Source organism: Phalacrocorax carbo, chromosome 1 (genome assembly GCF_963921805.1).
Source record: "Phalacrocorax carbo chromosome 1, bPhaCar2.1, whole genome shotgun sequence".
NCBI lineage: Eukaryota > Metazoa > Chordata > Aves > Suliformes > Phalacrocoracidae > Phalacrocorax > Phalacrocorax carbo.
Genome location: NC_087513.1, coordinates 189,054,519 through 189,064,870, shown reverse-complemented (window position 1 = coordinate 189,064,870; position 10,352 = coordinate 189,054,519).

The following is a 10,352-nucleotide window of genomic DNA, read 5'->3' as shown; positions in this document are numbered from 1 at the left end:
CTTAAGTTTTCCAACAAATGCAGTTTTATAGCATGAAGTCTCCAAAGCTGATCAACTCAGAACTAAAGACATTGGGCTTAACCTATGCTGAAAGGTCCCTCAGCACCTGATAGACTTCACAGCTGCTGAATTTTATTGCTAGAACCAGACAGTTCAAACTGAGGACATCAGCCAGTTTAATAAAAGCACAGCAAAATATCCCAACAGTGACCTGTTTTGAGTATCATGTGTTACGGGCATGCTCATGCCTTATCACAAAGTCATGTTTGAACAGGTCCTTAGACTGGAAACAGCAGCTTGCTACACCTGGTTGTGGGCTGCTTGACCATTGCAAGGAGAAGCTGAACTCTCTGAAAGTGAAATCCACTGTACACCAACCACAGGCTCCAAAAAAAGGAACAGTACTACACAGTCTAAAGATGGGATGGAGAAGGAACAGGAGGAGGAAAAAGCCTCAGTCCTCTCCTCCAGACTTTTTCTCTAAAAGAATTACGAGGAGCTGGGAATAAATTTGAGCATCGGACTACATACAGATAGTCTTATTTTGCACAGATCCATCCATGTCTAAAAGTAAAGGCCCTCCTAGAAATCCTTCTATACTGTGAAGTATGCATCTGTTGGTTTCTACTAATTTCTCTAGGGGGTTAAACTGTAGACTAGAGCCACCGGAGGGTGAGAGGGTGAGTGGAGAGGGCATGTCAATTGTCATGAATTCTCTCAAACGAATGGGAATGTGGTGGCTAGCACCGTAAACGGGGCTAGACTGCTCAGACCATCATTGGAAGAACAAGCACTGGGGAGTTTCAATGCCCTGAGTAAGTTTAGACCCCAAGTCAGGCAGGGCTGACTGCATTCATTGGAAAATTTAAGCTGTTAAATTCACAACTGTGTTCCAGTTTTAAGGTTTCAGCTTCAGCACTTATTTAGCTGCCAGCCAGCTTACTCTCAACCAAAATCGGTTGGTAAAAGGATGAAAAGAACAAATTACTCCAAATCTTCTGTATGAGGAGCACTGTTTGGAGTCATCTTAATCAAATGGATCTGGCTTTTTTGTGTGGCAGGCATGGATGAAGTAATATTTAAAGCATGGTCCTTTGGGGTTCTCACAAGAGTGAAAGCTTCCTTGTTTGGCCAGTGCTCACTCTCACTTGTGTTCACGAGTGTAGTCACTGGTGTAGGTCTCAGCACCTGCCTTTTAGGCTGGATAGTAATGCCTGGGTTTCCTTGTGCCTTGCTTTGGAGGAAAAATTGACCTAGCATAGCTCCACTTCTTAGCCCCAGCTTCTCTTCTCCAGCTTCTTAATTCCCAGGATCTCTTTTCTGGCAAGTTATTTTTTGGCTGAATCAGCTCCCTGAGCAGCTGCCCTGCATGGTCAGCAAAAGGGCCACGACAAGTAGCCGGAGTCTCTTATGCTCTGCAGTCACTAATGTGTGGCACCTCAGACAGCGTTGGGTTTGGCTGGAGCTGAAAGGTGTGTTTCAGCTGTTTGTTTTTGCAGGTGACTGACAGTTTGCACAGACCACTAATGGTCCTATCCCAAAACTCAGCACTTGGCTACACGAGTCCCAATTCCAGTTTCCATGAAGACTGGCAGAAAACCAGCCCCACATGGCCTTGACAACAGGTCTTTGAGGGGTGCCTGCATCCACTGTTTTCATGAGACTGCCTCCCTAGACACCACAAATTCATCTGCTTCACCCTGATCCTGTGAGCAAATAGGTGATAGATAAGAAGGTGATACAGCAAGCAAAGATGTGTTTAGCAAAATCTGAGAAGAGATTTGATGCCTTGGAAACAAAACCCAAGATATCTCCCTGCTTGTAGCCCTAGGGATTCAGGCAACTTTTTGTCTTTCAAACGCTGCTTTTGGTTCTGAATAATCTCTATTTCCATTGCCATCTGCCTCGTTTCAATTCCACAGGTACCACGCTTGCACATAGAATGGCTCTACCTGGTGTCAGACTCTTCCAGTGACTGACAGTGTGTTCACTTTCATGGTTCACACGTGATCGGCCACACAAATACCATTAATCACTCCTCCAGGAGCTGCGAGTCTATGGATCCCATCAGCCTCGTGGCCAAACACTCTCCATATGCAGTCTAGGCTATTCATGTTATACAGGACTGTTAATACACTCCATAATATTACAGTTATTCATTCAGCTATGAATACCCCCATTAAGCTCATTGTTTTGGGTTCTTTATCAGCTTGGCATAAAAAGCATACATTGCCACATGGGACACACAGGCTGAGAAGCTGTGTTGCCTGGACGTGTGACTGAGCTCATGCTCCCCCAGCAATTTTTGACTGGCTTTCTGCACCACAGTAACTCTCAGACCAGGGACATCTTGCCCAGCCACTGGTTTGAATGCCTGGTAACTCTTCCCAGCTCTCTCTGTCCTGCACTGACCAGCAACTGAGTCTGCTCTTTCCCATTTCTTTCTCCACCTGGCTCTTACCTGTCCTCCCAAAACCCATTTCATTTACCTCCATTCCTTTCTGCAACTCCTGTCCTTTTGGTTTCCTTTCCCCTCAGCTTCTCTCTTGCTAAGCACAGCAAAATCAGTTATGAAAGTGTTAGACCATAACACTGTTTGGCAGCGTGCTACCAATCAATTTCTTTGTTTTCACTCTTCCCATACTGCTTCCCTTTTCACAACAAAGACCATAAAGGCTGCAAATCAGAGATGATTTCCTGGAGTACGTTTTTCCAACACCCAGCCCAGTGGGGCCCCATTCTTCCATATAAAATGCTGATAAGTAGCAGTATAAATCTCTTCAAAAAGGGGAGGACCACAGGAACATGGAAAAAAACAGGTACCCAGAAGCCTAGTGCCCCTTGATTTCCATCACCTGACAAGGACTATGTTCATATATGTGCTCCACATTATTGGATTTCTTTTAGACTGTGTCATATTTAAAGCAAGTCGACTATTTCTCCATAGAGACCTAATAACTAAGATGTGCCTTGTTCAAATATATAGCTAAAATGTGTTTCAGATTTGTCTATAATCCAAAAGAGCATGCAGGAGTACAGATTTTTTTTTCTAATTTAAATTCACTGATCAGAGACATGCTTTTGTCTCATCTTGAGAAAAATAAGTCAAAAGTTCCCTCCTTTGTCATTAAATCTATTCCTATCAATATATCAGAATCCATTCTCATCTAAGCTATAAGCAAATAATTTTCAAACATGGTAAATGCGTCTTGACCTTAAAAATCGCACTTTAAAAGTTTTAAAACAGCACTCCCCTAAAAAATGACAGTCGCCTGGAGAAGTGGACCATTTTTTCAACAGATAGAGAGCACCATGAGTAAACATGGCTGCTCCCTTCCCATGGCTTCCAGTGCCACTGAAGTTAGAGGCTGCTCTCACAGCCGCTGAGCATGATTTATTATTTTTGCACCGCCAGAGTCCCTGAGAACCTGAACACACAGAATCGGAGGCAATCCTACCTACTGCCTTTCATGAGTGCTTTCCAACTGGGTAAACTAAATGCTTAAAAAGGAAACAGAAGATCAATGCCATCATGCATACTGCAAGGACTGCTCCCTTCAGGCAGCAGTCAGCAGGGAGGGCTCAGGGCTCTTGGTCGGCAGTTCCTGAGCGCTTGCGGTGGAGGAGCGACTTACCTAAGCAGAGCAGTCTTCAGAGCTGGGGGAAGCTAAGGCTTTGGCTGTGGGCTAGGCAAGCCTTCATTTGCTAGGGTTCATGCTCTCCCCTTGCACCATGGGTAGGAGTCACATTCCAGCAATCAGCACGGCAGCACCAGAAACGCAGAGCAAGCAGGGCTGCCTGCCTGAGACCCCACGCCAAAAGATCTGCCAGCTGGATTTCATCCCCTTGGCTGCCAGAAACAGCTTTGTATCATCACTCAGTTAACTAATGCGCAAAAGGCAACTGTAATGTTGGTATGCAATTGCCTTTTAAATTAGGGAATTATGAGGCCTTCCTTGATCCAATTATGAGGATGCACAGAAACGCGGTGAATAAGGGAGCTGTCATGGCCAGCTGGGTTGTGGGTTCCCTTTACATAGCCAAAGGTGCCAGAAGTCATAACTTCTGCTTGAATAGAAGCCACCACTTCTCCACAGAGCCACAGTAACTGGGTAAATATCACGAGACCATTGCACATGAGGAAAAACAACAAAAAAGAAAAGTTGAAACAAACCACCTCCAAATTAAGAGTATTCAGAGGGAGTAGGCTCACATGTTTCGCTTTGCATTTCCAATAGCTTCGGAGTATCTGCGCAGCTTCTGGAGTGGGTGGCAGAGAGCTTCCTGAAGCTCTCATAATGACCTCAACACATCTTAATGTTGCTAATGGCTAATGCAGCCAAAACAGTGTTCAGGACAAAGTAGGAAACTTTGAGGAGAGACATAGCTGCCTTCAAAACCAGTCATACAAAAACCATTGCTTACTACAAATGGCCAGTTGCAAGCGTTTTCAGAACAGGAATATTTTAATCATGTTTGGAAAATGTTTCACACCTTGCGAACGCTACTAATAAAAGTGAGTTAATTAAGCTACTAAATAATAACAGATGCCAATATAAACAGGAAGGAGCTCTGGATGCCCAGTCTGTGACATTGCACCCATGATTTGGGTGTCACTAAGCCATTGCCAAACCTGTCACTAAGGAGAAGGTGGGTGAGAAAAAACAGGGAAGAAAGAACGGATCAGTTTGATAATAAAGCCTAACCAATGCTTTATAAAATGCATGGTTCTATATTATTCAATTTGAAATACATTAAGAAGTCGAAGTTTCAGTCAATTGAGATGCCATATTTTAAGTTAATTTAAACAACTTACAGGTTGCATTTATGGAGGTTTAGATGTCTCAATTTTCTTTTAATGGTGAAAATTTAGAGAAAATAACCACTCACTCTTGAAGGAGAACATACAGAGGTGACAGCTTTCTTAAAAATTCTTTTTGAATGTTTTGAGAAGAGTCAGCATTGATCAGACTTCACATTTCAAAGCTTCACAGAGGAAGCAGCTTTGGACACAGATCTAAGGAAAGAAAGCTACGTTAGCAATGCATATGGTAGCCCATTAGCATTATATTTTCAACACTTGAGTGAAGTCTGTGATTTCCTGCATGTTGACTGGTGAGCTACAGCATAAATTCGTTCTCACCCAGTATTTATAGCTGCCGGCATTCAAGACTCAGTTGCAATGTCTACTCAGTGTATCTTCGCATGAAGTCCTATTATGGGCTGTCTCAGCTAAACGGAGGATAACAAGCCTTACCTTTCCTTGCATCTTTAGGTCAGCATTTCTTAATCAGTTACAGCGAGTTAAGAAGCTGGTATCATTACCTTAACATACAAAAAAAAGAGCTCAAACTATGGATCCGGCAACAAAATTCTGTTCTGTCCTCCACTAGAACTCCATTCTACATCACTAAAATATTTAGAAAGAGATAAAACTGCATATTTCACACACATTTCTCTTCCAGCTGACCTCAGCTGTCAGCACTGGAGAAGATGCAACCAGTGACACACCATTACTTCTAGACCGGTTCTGCTAGGCTCACTGTCCACTATCACCGTTGACTATCTTTGAAAGGCTTTCATATGCCCACATGAATGACTTTAACCCCTTACCTGCCAACATAAGCAAAATAAAGTAGTGCTTTAGTCATGGGTGTGGAAGGGAGGCTCGGATTTGTAACACACTATCTTATCCTTGCCCTGACCACAGCCTCCACGGAGCTGCTAGGGAAGAGCTGCTTGGGAAGAACAGAGATTTTGTTTCTCCCTGCTCTGTCTTACTTGTGCACTTTTTTCTGCCCTAAAAGCTTACAAATCTAACTAGGTATCTTGCATTTGCTACATGGCAGTTTATTACGGTGAGAATATAATCTCAGTTGATGCCTCCCAGTGAAAGGTATCAAGTAAGACCCCCAACACAGAGACAGCCAGTCCATGAACACTGACAGAGAACTGGAAAGCGACACAGGGATGTTTGAAACCTCCTCACAGAAGGGTGTCGGGCAGCCGTTTCTGGCTGTACCTATTCACAGCACAACTAGACTGTGAAGACACCCTTGTAAGGTCAGATCAAAGGTCCACTTACGCCAATGTCCGGTCCCTGACAGTGGCCAGCAGCGGATGCGTAGGAGAAAAAGCATAAGGAACGGGCCACGGACTGAGTAATCCCTTCCCTGGTATATGCTCCAAGCTTCCAGCAACCGGCCATTTAGAGACTTCCTGATCTAGAGGCCGCATCCGGAGCATTGTATTTAATAGCCACTGATGGACCTATCTTCTATTAATTTGTATAATCCTTTTTTGAATCCATTTATACTTTTGGCCTCCACAACATCCCGTGGCAATGAGTTCCAAACTTTAATTGTGTACTGTGTGAAAAAGTACTTCCTTTTGTTTGTTTTAAACCTGCTGCCTGATCATTTCATTGGGTGCCCCCAAATTTGTCACGAGAAACACTGATTAATCATTTCCTATTCACCTTCTCCAATTTTACAAACCTCTATCACCTCATTCATCTATATCCACTCTCACTCATCCCTTCTTCTATGTAGTCTCTGCTCCTGGCTCTTTGTAGCCCTGCAATACCCACTCTGAAAGCCAAACAACATGTAATATTCACGATATGGATGCATTTTGCATGCGAGCAGTAGCACACAGAGGTTTTCCATTCTCTTCTCCTACTCTTACTTCTACTGTGTCTTTTTGTCAGCTAATTGTCAGCTGAGACTTGCAAGAAATCCTATCGCTATCCTGTATAATGATGCACTTAGCAATTTAGGTCATCAGCCGCTTCTGCTGATCATTGTTCAAATTAATTGAACAGCGCAGGTCCGTGAAGGAAAGCAACAGCAGCTTTCCTGTTTGGAAAAGCCAAGTACTACTTGTATTCAGAGGGGCAACCCTTTAAAGTGTAGGCACTGAGAGGACTTCCATTATATCCCAGTTATCCCAGGAACTTCAGTGAGGAAAATTTGTGAAGCCACTGAAAATCCAAATAAGTTACACTGATCACCTGTGTCCACACGCTTGCTGACTTAGCCACATTTGTGAAGCACAGCTCCCTCCAGCACCGCCACTATTTCCCCCCATCACTCCGTGCTGCTACCAAGTCTGTGTTACACATTCTGTGAAGCTAGCCTGTGTGGAAGTCAAACCCAGCTCTTCTGATCATGATCATTCTAGGACCCCTTGCAAATACCAGCATCATCTTTTTATTTTTTCTTTTACTTCATTTGTCTGGCACTCAGTCCTACTTAAGCAACACGCCTCCCAGCAGTTGTATTGGAGTCCAGCATATTCAACACAATTATATCGAATATTATTATGTTATTTTTGGAGCCAATACTAGCCCCATCTGCCTAGCATGCTGCTCAGTCACCAGCAGGCTCTTGGCTTGCTGTACCTACCACACCAGGACCACTGAGATGAAGACAGCCAGCTGCACAAGAAGACTGTAGGCAGGATAGCAGCACTTCTCATTTTATGCTGAAAATAAAACTTCCAAACACATGGTCTTACACCAGCAGAGTTTGCCTGTGGCAGAATGAGACATCTGGGCTGTGGAAACCCTGCTCAGAAAGTGCTCCTGTGAAAGCCTTGCCTTGCAGACCAACAAGGCTCAGTGCAAGGGATAAAGGACACCGAGGCAGGGTGGGATAGGGCCAGTGGTGGAGCAGCTGCATGGCCGCAAGACAAGACCCTTCCCCAGGACTTTCCCTGCCACCCCCAGGCTATTTTTAGTTTAGAAGCCTCCCGGCGGGAGAGCCACAGGCCGATGAGACTTCCCACCCCAAAGGGCCCCTGGAGTCATCCATGGCGTGAATCAACTTTGGCTCTGGGCCTCATTTGGGCATTGAGAGGTCTGTTGTATGGGCTGAAGGAGGAGGAGGAAGCAAAGAACTTCCTCACCACAACTCAGCCATCACCACTGAGGCTGAAAGAAGGACACAAGACCTTGCTTAGCCCAACTCCTCTGAGCAGGGTGGAAAGATATAAAAAAAACCCCGAACAGTTACACTCACCTTCAGTGATGGGGTGAAGGGGGAAGAAAGGGAGGAGCAGGAAGTGGTAACTTATTTGGGCTACTGAAATGAGACTCCAGCTGTCACAGGGTTTCACAGCTCAATACTTGTTTTCACCTGGCCAAAAGGACCCAAGCAACACATCAGCCCAGGATGTTGTGTCATCTGCGGCTGCTGCTGGACACAACTTCAAAATCTAACAGAATAGAAGGTCCTTCTTTGCTACATTGAACCCTTATCCCAGAGAAATCCAGCCTCCTTTGCCCTTCGAAGCAACCACTTGCCCTGCTTCATCATCCCAGAAACAGCTCATCACACCTGCAGATTTTCTCATTTCTCTCCATTTCCAATGCATATACATCAACTTCTGTAACAGGCTTTTCCTTGAACTCGACTTCAGCAAAATTGTAGCTGATTGAATATTTCAGAAATAATTTAGACATTCCTGCCAAACTCCACAGTTCCTGGAAACTCAGCAAAGCTCTTGTGCAAGCTCTGGGCAGTTGCCTGCTCAGGTAGTGTCACCCTGGGGCACTGAGACGGAAATGCAACCACTCAGAAAGTCCTCTTCATTTAAGAATGGCATGAGCAAGTAGAGATGAGCACACAGGAAATGGATGTAAAATGTTGAGGTTCCAAGTTATGAACAAGCTCCTTGACAGATTCTTCACTCCACAGCCCTATTACACCCATCAGAAGCTTCCTGCAGTGCTCCTCCAGTTGTACTGCACCAAGCCCTCATCCCTTTTCCCATCACCTCAGTGATAAACACCCACGCCAAGAAGTTTACCCACAACAGATCCATGCAAAATTTCTGAATGCCCCAGGGTCCAACAGCAAGTAGAAAAACAAAATAATGTAAGATGGGGCACTGCCCCTGCCTCCCCATTTTAGCTATCATTTTGGCACATGCCAGAACATTACCCCAGGCAAAACATCACCAGGTAATGAACAGGGATTTGCATATAATTCCAGCAGTAGGCATGACCACAGGCACTGCTCAGTGCAAGTTCTTCCTTCTCAGGGTCTTCACAAAATCCATCTTTGCACACCAGCTGCACAATAAATGGCCGCAACATCTAATGCTATTTGTACTTTTAATTGGATTATCAATTGACGTGACATAATAGCTGATGTTTCTGTGAAAAAACATGTTTATTACATTGATGCAGAACTGACTCAGAACGTAAGGATGCTTTGAGGTTTCTGTGCTTGATCAGCAGTATCAAATCCCTTGTTGCCAGAGTGGCATAAATCGCTAGCCGGTCCCTTCCCAAGAGACAAGCTTTGACTATCACTCCTGACAGCAGTAACTAGTCATGTACCCATTAGATGCACATCCTTTCCAACAGCTTCGCAAACACCCAAAGAGAGTATCTTTGGATCTTACAACCCTCCCATTCCAGAAGTCAGGCTTTTCAAAATGCCAGAAGATATCCTCAGCTTCCCCTAATGTGCAAAAACCCTTCCAAAACATACACTGAAGAAAAACGGGCAACGCTAAAATAGAGACGGAACTCCAAAGTACATGGGAAAATTATTTTTCAAATAGCTTTAAATATTCCTATCTTTATGTGCAACATTCCTTCATGCTCTTTAGGTCTACCTCTGCTCGCTTTAAGATCAAACTGGCACTTTTGCCAGCAATTCATTAAAAGCCTGCTCTCTGCCACCCCTCTCCCTCCCCACCTGCAGGCAAGCAGGGATCTGGGCCTCACAAGACTACTGTGGCGTGGGCGTTATTGGCTGTCTGTTTTGGCAGCCTCGCCTCCTTTCTTCCAGCTCTGTTTTGAAACACAATCTAAATTAAAAAAAGAAAACCCAACACCAAAAAACTAGACATTCCTGCTCTTTCCACTCACATCAGCGCTCCTGCCGCCGCAGCATAAAGCACGGCTGCAAAAGGAGCAGCACCATGCAGGTTGGCCTATATAGCCCAAATGTTCAGCAAAGAAAAAACCCTTACTCCAAGAAAAGGTACGTACTTCAGGAAGGCAGGAGGGGCAGAGAAAGGCGAGAGGCAAAGACGAGGAAAAAGAGGGCCAAGAGGACTTTGTGAACGGTCCCACTTTAACAGAGGGAGCAGAGGAAAGAGCAAAATGTCTCTCCGAAGCCAGCTCCCTCCCACATTTAATAGCATTAGGATCTAATGTGTAATTTGGAGTAAAAGACTGATTCTTTCCTGCAGTTTGATGGATGTTAGTGTCCCATTTTTTTTCTTCTTTAACAATGTATTACATAACATTCTGATACACTAATTACCATCTCATGTCATAGCAATTTTATTAAGAGCTTATACTTACAAATACCCATTCTGAAAGGACTTTTTTG